Source organism: Trachypithecus francoisi, unplaced genomic scaffold, assembly GCF_009764315.1.
Source record: "Trachypithecus francoisi isolate TF-2019V2 unplaced genomic scaffold, Tfra_2.0 Lachesis_group15, whole genome shotgun sequence".
NCBI classification, from domain to species: domain Eukaryota; kingdom Metazoa; phylum Chordata; class Mammalia; order Primates; family Cercopithecidae; genus Trachypithecus; species Trachypithecus francoisi.
The window spans coordinates 59,087,471-59,095,976 of record NW_022681460.1 but is presented as its reverse complement, the minus strand read 5'-3'; positions in this window follow the sequence as shown (position 1 = coordinate 59,095,976).

Genomic DNA, 8,506 nt, shown 5'->3' with positions numbered 1-8,506 from the left:
CCATAAATAGTTTACTTAACAAGGGAAAAGAGTACCTTTATAGAGGAGACACTTGTCAGTTACCACTTGAACCAGGCAATAAAAGTTATTGTCAACAATGTGGGGACAAATTGACATCACATGGCTCCTGATATTATTCAATAAGAAGAACACAACATTTCAGTAGCAGTCCTGAGAAAAAGATATAATCATAATGTAATAGTGAGGAAATATGAAATAAACCTAGATTGAAATATATTCTATACAATATCTGTATGATATACTTCAAAACATTAAGGTCATGACAGAGGCTGAGGAACTGTAGATGTAATGCATGCTCTTCAGTTAGATCCTGGACTGGGAAATGTGTATACATAATATCTATTGTATAAATATGTATGTGTATGTATATTCATGTCTCTCTACAAAAGATACTATTGGGAAGATTGACAAATTTAAAAATGCACTGTGGATTAGAAAATGTATTGTGGGCCGGGCGCGGTGGCTCAAGCCTGTAATCCCAGCACTTTGGGAGGCCGAGACGGGCGGATCACGAGGTCAGGAGATCGAGACCATCCTGGCGAACACGGTGAAACCCCGTCTCTACTAAAAATACAAAAACTAGCCGGGCGACGTGGCGGGCGCCTGTAGTCCCAGCTACTCGGGAGGCTGAGGCAGGAGAATGGCATAAACCCGGGAGGCGGAGCTTGCAGTGAGCTGAGATCCGGCCACTGCACTCCAGCCTAGGCGACAGAGTGAGACTCCGCCTCAAAAAAAAAAAAAAAAAAGAAAGAAAATGTATTGTGTTAGCATTAAATCATATTTCCTGATTTTGATAATTATACTTTCCTTATTGAAGAGATCTCATTTTCCTTAGGAAGTAAAGTATAGGGGGTGGTGGTAAAAGGTCCTGATATTTTTTATTTCAAAAGGAGAGAACCAGAAGGTGAAGGAAGGGGAAGAAGAAGAGAGGAAGGAGCAAAGGAAGAGGAAAATGGGTCAACAGATACACAATTATTGAATCTGGGCAAAGGTCCTATGGGAATTCCATGTATTATTCTTGCAACTTTTTTATAAGGCTGAAATCATAAAAAAAAATTTAAAAGTCAAGGGGAAAAATCGGGAAAAGACTTGGATAGATACTTCACAAAGCAAAGCATACAAGTTTATTGTGTAATAAACAAATTAATTAGCATAGTCATCATATTGTACCCCATTAACATGTACGATTATTATGTGTCAATTCTGAAAAACAAACATAAGGAAAACATGAATGTGCAGGTTTGTTTCCTGAAGGATCTTTGTGGTCTGAGGCAGTGCAGAGGGCAACAGGAACCTAACCCAAGGCAGCTTTGTGGTGGACTTCAGCGCAATCAGGGACTGTGGACTACCTCAGAATTATGCTCAGTGTTCTTCAAAAAATCTACACAAGTTGTGGCTACATGGCCTGAAATCATGAGTACCACTCCTAGTATCTGTGCATTTTCTTGATTAATGATGGCACTGAAAAACATGGAAATTGTATTGAGCTCTTTCTTTTCTGGAACAGAAGTTTCATTCAGTTAAAGTCTACTGTATGGAGAGAGTAAGGAGGAAAAAGCTTGCTATATAGCTTGCTATACAAGTTTGACTAAATGGAAGGAAAATATATAGTTCTTTAAAGGTTTAGCCATGTTAAAAGAGATCTGGTGTTTTAAAATCATCTTTAGAAGATGCCAGATGTTTAAAGAGTCAGCAGGCGGTGAGGCTGGAGGCCACCAGTGAACAGCTCACCAGATCCTACTGTGCTCTTCACGGGGAGTAGATTCTAGAGAAAAAAAGAACTGAAAGGAGAAATCTAAATGTCAGAACTAGATGAACTGATTATCCACATTATAAGAAGGATGAAGTCCCAAGAACAAAACTGAATATTCATTAAATTACTACTCACTTTTCCCAGTAGAGCGTTGGTCAGAGAGGAATCCCTGTAAGATGCTTCTCCTAAGGGTTGGCCTTCATGTGAAAAAAGAAGCTTCTACTCCTCTAACGCAGATTCCATCACTTCTTCCTTCAAGTCAGTGTCTCCTGTTGCTGGAATCAAGGCACATATCCTGACATGACAACTTCCTTTTCCTCCTGTTCCTACAGAAAGCATATGGATTGTTCTGAGGATACTTTCTGCCAACGGATTATTTTGGATATCACAGCTGTCAATAGTAATTAATAAAAAAAAATTCCTCTACACCAGAGATGTTCCTGACTCCCCCATGTATCTGCTTTTCCCCTAGTCTTGACAAATCCCCACACTGTGAAAAAATAATAATGAGTGGGTTGGGTTGATCCACCTTTAAACAAACGTGCTACTGAAGGCAAATGTGGGGGTCAAGGTTCACTGAAAATCACTGACAAGAGGAAGATCGACTAATAGGAGAAAAGACACACAAATTTATTTAATGTGTATATATGGGAGCCTTCAAAATGAAGACCCAACTTCCCAGTGAGGTACAGAAATTGATATACCATCTTGAGGTTACAGAAAGAATGAAGGCTTTGAATCCTGGCAGGACAGGTTATGGGAGGGTGGGAAGAGGAATTCTACTGATGTGCAATAAATGATTACTAGGGCAAATAACTGGAACAGAAATTAACTTGTAAATAGTTCTCTTTGGAATTTAAATAATCATTCGAGACAGTCATTATCCTGAAAAAGCGTCTGTTCAAGTGTGCTTACATTTTTGGTCTTCTTTCCTGACCAAATAATGAGATGAATAATGTGAATAATGAGATACCAGGGAGGGGAACAAGAACAATTGTTCTCCTGGGTGAGTCAGTCCTGTCTTTATGTTGATAGGGGAAAACTCTCCTCTAGTGCTTATTGATCTCTATGAGGTTTTAACTTAAAAGACTCAGATTGCCATATTTTGGGGTGAAATATTTTGAGTTCCCTCACAAGGAACCTGAGACCCCTCTCTTTTCAAAAATATTCTCTCTTATTTTTAGCTTAGAGAACTGCTATTTCTTGGGAGATTACATTTTTGCCCAAATGGAAGCTTTATAGACTTATAACTCTTAGAATAGTGGTTTATAAATAAAATGTATATAAATGTTTTCTTTAAAAATATTGATATCACATGGAGGAGTGTGATGAGATCTTGTGTGATTTTTACTTCCATCGAATTTTTGCAGAAGTTTTTAGGCCCACATGGCAACATTACTCAGGCCGAACCTGGCGCTTCAATGTGAATGAGGAAGAACTGGCTCTAGTTTGATGTATAAAAGCACAGAGAAACAACTCCTCTTGTGTGTAATTTCTGCAGTGGAACCAATGCTCTTGCCAGTTTCCTGTGCTGATTCCACATATATGTTCTCCACTTGTCAATGGAGATTTGAATCCCTGTGGTGCTGGATCTGAGGAATACAAAAGGACAAATTAGAACTGATTCACTCATGAGAAGCAGCAGCAAGTTAACCTACTTAATGTAAGACTAGGCATCAGAAGACAGTTGTCTTTCAAATTGTGTCACTATGGTAGCCATTTCTCTCTCTGTGTGTGTATATATGTGGCTGTGTATGAATTGTTGCATGATTTAGTTTTCTTTTGTCGACAAAAGGTCAAACTGTGTGAAATATTTAAAGAGGTTTATTCTGAGATAAATACAAGTAACCATAACTGTGCCTGAGGCACAGTCTCAAGATATCATGAGAACATGTGGCCAAGGTGGTTGGTTTGCAGCTTGGTTTTATACATTTTAAGGAGACAAAAGACATCAATCAATACATGTGAGGTATCCTTTGGTTTGGTCTAGACAGATGGAACAACTGGAAGTGGTGGCAGGCTTACAGGTCATAGGTAGATTCCAAGATTTTTTGATTGGCAATTGGATGAGAGTTAAGTTATTATGTAAAGACCTGGAATCGGTAGAAAGGAGTGTCTGGATTAAGATAAGGGGTTGTAGAGGACAAGGTTCTTATTACGGAGATGAAGTCTCACATGTGACTACCTTTAATAACAATATATGGCAAATGTTTTCTATTCAGACCTTGAAAAGGTGCTCTAGTCTCTCAACTAATCTCATCAGGAACAGAAAAAGATCTGGAAAGGGAAGGGGATTCTCTACAGAATGTAAATTTCCTCCACAAGAGACAGCTTTGCAGGGCCATTAAAAAATATGTCAAGTAAATATGTTTTGGGGTAAAACATTTTGATTTGTTTTCAGGGCTTCTATCTGTCATGTGATCCTGTACTAGAGCCAGGTTGGAATTTGGTATCTTATTGCTACGAAGAGTCTGTTTTGTTATTCTTAATATCTCTGTTTTAATATTAATACTGGTCAGTTGTACCTGAATTCCAAAGGTATGAGTGTAATGAAGCACGTCCCACTCACAGCCCTTCCCATCATGGCCTGAATCAGTTTTATTTTAGGTTTCTTTGAAATTCCCTACTCCAAGAAAAGGGGACCATTCAACTAGGTGGGGGGTTTAGAATTTTATTTTTGGTTTATACTTTTGTAAATTATTTTACCTATCTTTGGTTTCCCCCAACAGTTTGAAATAAATTGAAATTGAATACAGGCCTCTATATATAATTTTAAGAGAAGATTACGTGAATTAAATAAGTTGCTCATTTAATTCATTTCACCAAAATGAGTTAAATTAATATATGTAAAGTGCAAGAAGATGTAGCACTTAATAAGAGGAATAAAGTCATATTATGATTACTCAAAAGGGAACAATTTAAACAACTAAGAGTTTTCCCAAGGAAAATAAATACTCCATGAGTACAATTGTGTTATTTCTTGTGATTATTAAAATGTATCCCTGGTTCTGAGTTAGGAGTGGGAAGGACAACAACTGTAAATTAGAAAGGGCTTAGAAAACATGCTAGCAAATGTGAACAAAAATAATTTTTAGGAAGAATATGGTGGGGAAGATAATGGATAAGATCATTTCCCGTGCCAGCTTTCAGGTGGCGCTATTATCCCTTAAGAGCTAAGTTCCTACCCAGCTGGTGAAACTCCTCCAGCCCAGAGGGTGCAAGGGTAAAAAAGGAACAGGTGTAATTAGGGGAGGGAAAAGGTAGGAAGTACTCATTGGTAGGAGATATTAATAAAGTGTATGTCTGAAACCTAGAATGTCGGTAAACAGAAAGAGGAAACGTAAAACATCTAAAGAGAGAGGAGTTCTATAAATTGTATTACAGAAGTAGTGTTTTTTATGTTTGTTTAAAGCAAAATGGGTTGAGTTTTTGGAAAGGAATTCCTGGTGGTGTTTTTCCGATGTTTCATGTATTTGATCTGGCATGTTGAGCTCAGTGAGCAAAATAACATATGATTGATTGAATTTATATGCTTACATGTCTAAGTAACATTGGCTAACTCACCTCTCTCTGGCCTTCTATTTGCAAGCCAATATTGCAAACAAATTAATATGTAACCACACAAAAAGGTTCTTATTTCTCTGTTGTCTTGGCATCCATTTACCTGTCCTGAAAAGAAGAATAGATCAGCCATTTAAAAAAATCCATTTCAAGGGAGATTATAACAATTACCTATGCACTCATTCTGTGTCATTAAGTATAAATGAGTCTGTGATGAGAAAAGTCAAAGCTCCATTTTATTAGTCTTAATTTTGGTTTTTATTTTTAGATACCTAATTTGCTTTCACATTTGATACCTTAGACAAAAACATAGTCAACTGCTGCTCTCTTGCTTTTCCCTGCCGTGCATGTAATTGGACACTCTCTTAACGAGGGCACAACTGTTCACATAGATACCACAAAGCAATGAAGACTGCGAGATTAAAAAGAAATCTTTTAATATATTTGTGATTAACTGGCAACTATAATAAGGAGTTGCAAGGAAATAGAAATAAACAGAAAAGGTTAACAAGGTAGGACACAGAGATGATTATTTGCACGGGAAAAAGAAAGGCAAAACAACACCCAGAGCTTTCTATCTGACATCAACCTGTTTGATAAATAAGTAATGGGGAAAAAGAATTGCTGCCCTCAGATGTACACATTTTGCACTCTTCTAGCTGTGACCTTTGTACATGGCCACAAATTCTATGCTAAAGAGCAGGTCTATGAATTATGTAAAACAAGAGAGGATTCAGAAGATTTGTGTTAGAAATATGTAGCTTTACTTTCTTTACTGCCGTCGAGGACAGAGTTCTTCCTAGTGTGTTTTCTTCCCCCACAGAGTTTTGAGTATATGTTTTTTATTTTCTTGACCACTTTCTTACTTATCATCCAAAAGACTGCCCAAAAGATGGTCCAAAAGAAAGTCATTCTGTCCAAAGAATAGCAGATCTAATTGCTAGAATAAAAATTATTGAGATTGCAATCTATCATGGTTAATATCATAAGATTAAACTTTAGGTTTGTATCTTTGAGGGCAAATGCTAGATAAATGATGGCCTAAAACAACACTATGTTGGCCCATTTCCAGTGGTGCCTGCAGGAAAGTGTCAGTAATACTGACAAGCCCTGGGAGATGTGATTCTTGACCAGGTGCTTAATATCAAAACAGAGAAGAAGATGGCAAGCAATTGACCAAAACAGTATCTGGGTGATGGGCACAATGATTTCTGGTAGCTGACTTCAATTATGTGAAAGAAAAAGAAAGCAAGATCTAGCTAAACTTACTAAAGGGGAATGAAAGACTGAAAATAAGAGATGTGGTAATAAAACAGCTACTACTCCTCTGAAATACAAGGCCTCAAAGCAACCTGCAACTGGCCTGAAGGAGGTGAATTACTCTTACTTATGAGGAAGGAAAGGACATAAGTAAAGTGTGTCTTGTTAGGCTGAACACTCTGTTTCTTTAATTATAACACTGTTGGGTTTGTTTATTTTATTTTATTTTATTTTTTTAGCATTTAATGGGCCAGATGCCAAGCTTTATACACAATTATATATAATCTTTCTGATAGCCCAGTGAGATACAGATGAGAAAACTAAACCACAAAGCACTGAAATAACATCCTCAAGGTCAATGAGAGTTGGAGTTGGAATTCACACCCTGGCCGAACCCAGAACTCATAACCAATGTGCCCCATTGCCTTCACGCCTGGTGTCCCAAGACAGCTAAGTTTCACAACGTGATCCAAAATACATGCTCTTCTAACGTGCAGTCATTCATATGGCAATTTAGGAAGACCATCGTTTTAGCATCGTAGTACTGCTTTATTCTCAGAATAATGCCGACAATTATGATTATTGTTTTTTTTTTTTTGGTCACTGCAAGGTGGTTACTACGATTTCTTCTCTCTCTCTCTCTCTCTCTCTTTTTTTTGTTTCTTTACCTGAGACCTTTATTGACAACATGTTTCCACTACTCTAGCTGTTATTCAAATCCTCTCTGCATCACACTTGTATTATGTCTGTGCCGCCTCATTGCCTTCAGCCCTCACCTGGTAGAAAACACCCCTGGCCTGCAAAGATACATGGATTTGCACTAACTCCATGACACTTAATCTGTTTATTTCTTTGGCCTTTAAAACATAGCTTTATTAGATTTGTTTAGGGGTCAGACTTTGATTATGTACCCTGAAAAAGTCAAAACCTATAATTAGACCAAAACAAAACTAGGAAGTTTCTAAGTCTGTACGGAAAAGACCACAAATCTATTCACTTGCTCCACTTAGTTTGAATGAGCTGGCAATATTTATAGAGAAGTCAGTATGCTCACAAAACTGTCTATCAGGAGCCTAAATCATGATTCATAATAAAAACGTGCTTCAAATACTCTAAGATCTATAAGAACAACCAGGTGATTTCAAAATATTAAGAAGTATTTATTGGAACAAAATGTTTGGGGAATATTGGACATTTCTTTCCTATATATTAATATCACGCTCTTACAGCATAGCCAAAAAAATCAATGCGAGTTATATTATATTGAACTTTCTTCCTTGCTTGTATAATTATGAGTTACCTAGCAACACATAAATCAGAAATATTCCCTGTTTGGATACTGGCTGTGAAACTCCAGGACTAGCAGACTCAGCAAAGTCTCCAGGCCTTGGTACCAAAGTTGTAGCAGTTGCTCTTTTGGTGCATCAAAACAGTGTTTCTACTTTACTTTTGAATGGAGTTTTTTTTTTTTTTTTTTTGAGATGGGGTTTCACACTTGTTGCCCAGGCTGGAGTGTGATGGCACGATCTTGGCTCACTGCAGCCTTCGCCTCCCGGATTCAGGCAATTCTCCTGCCTCTGCCTTACTGAGTAACTGGAATTACAGGCATGTGTCACCACGTCAGACTAATTTTGTATTTTTAGTAGAGATGGGGTTTCTCCATGTTGGTCAGGCTGGTCTTGAACTTCTGACCTCAGAAGATCCACCCTCCTTGGCCTCCCAAAGTGAGCCACCACGCCCGGCTGAATGGAGTTCTAAAGAACTTGGGACCTGTAGACAAAAATTGAGAACAAAGGTAATATTACAGGAAAAATATTTTGGGGTTTTCCACCCAGTAAACTTACATCTATTATTACATTATGTGTATTCGGGTATGGCTCTATTTGATAATAGGCACCACTCCATGAGAGA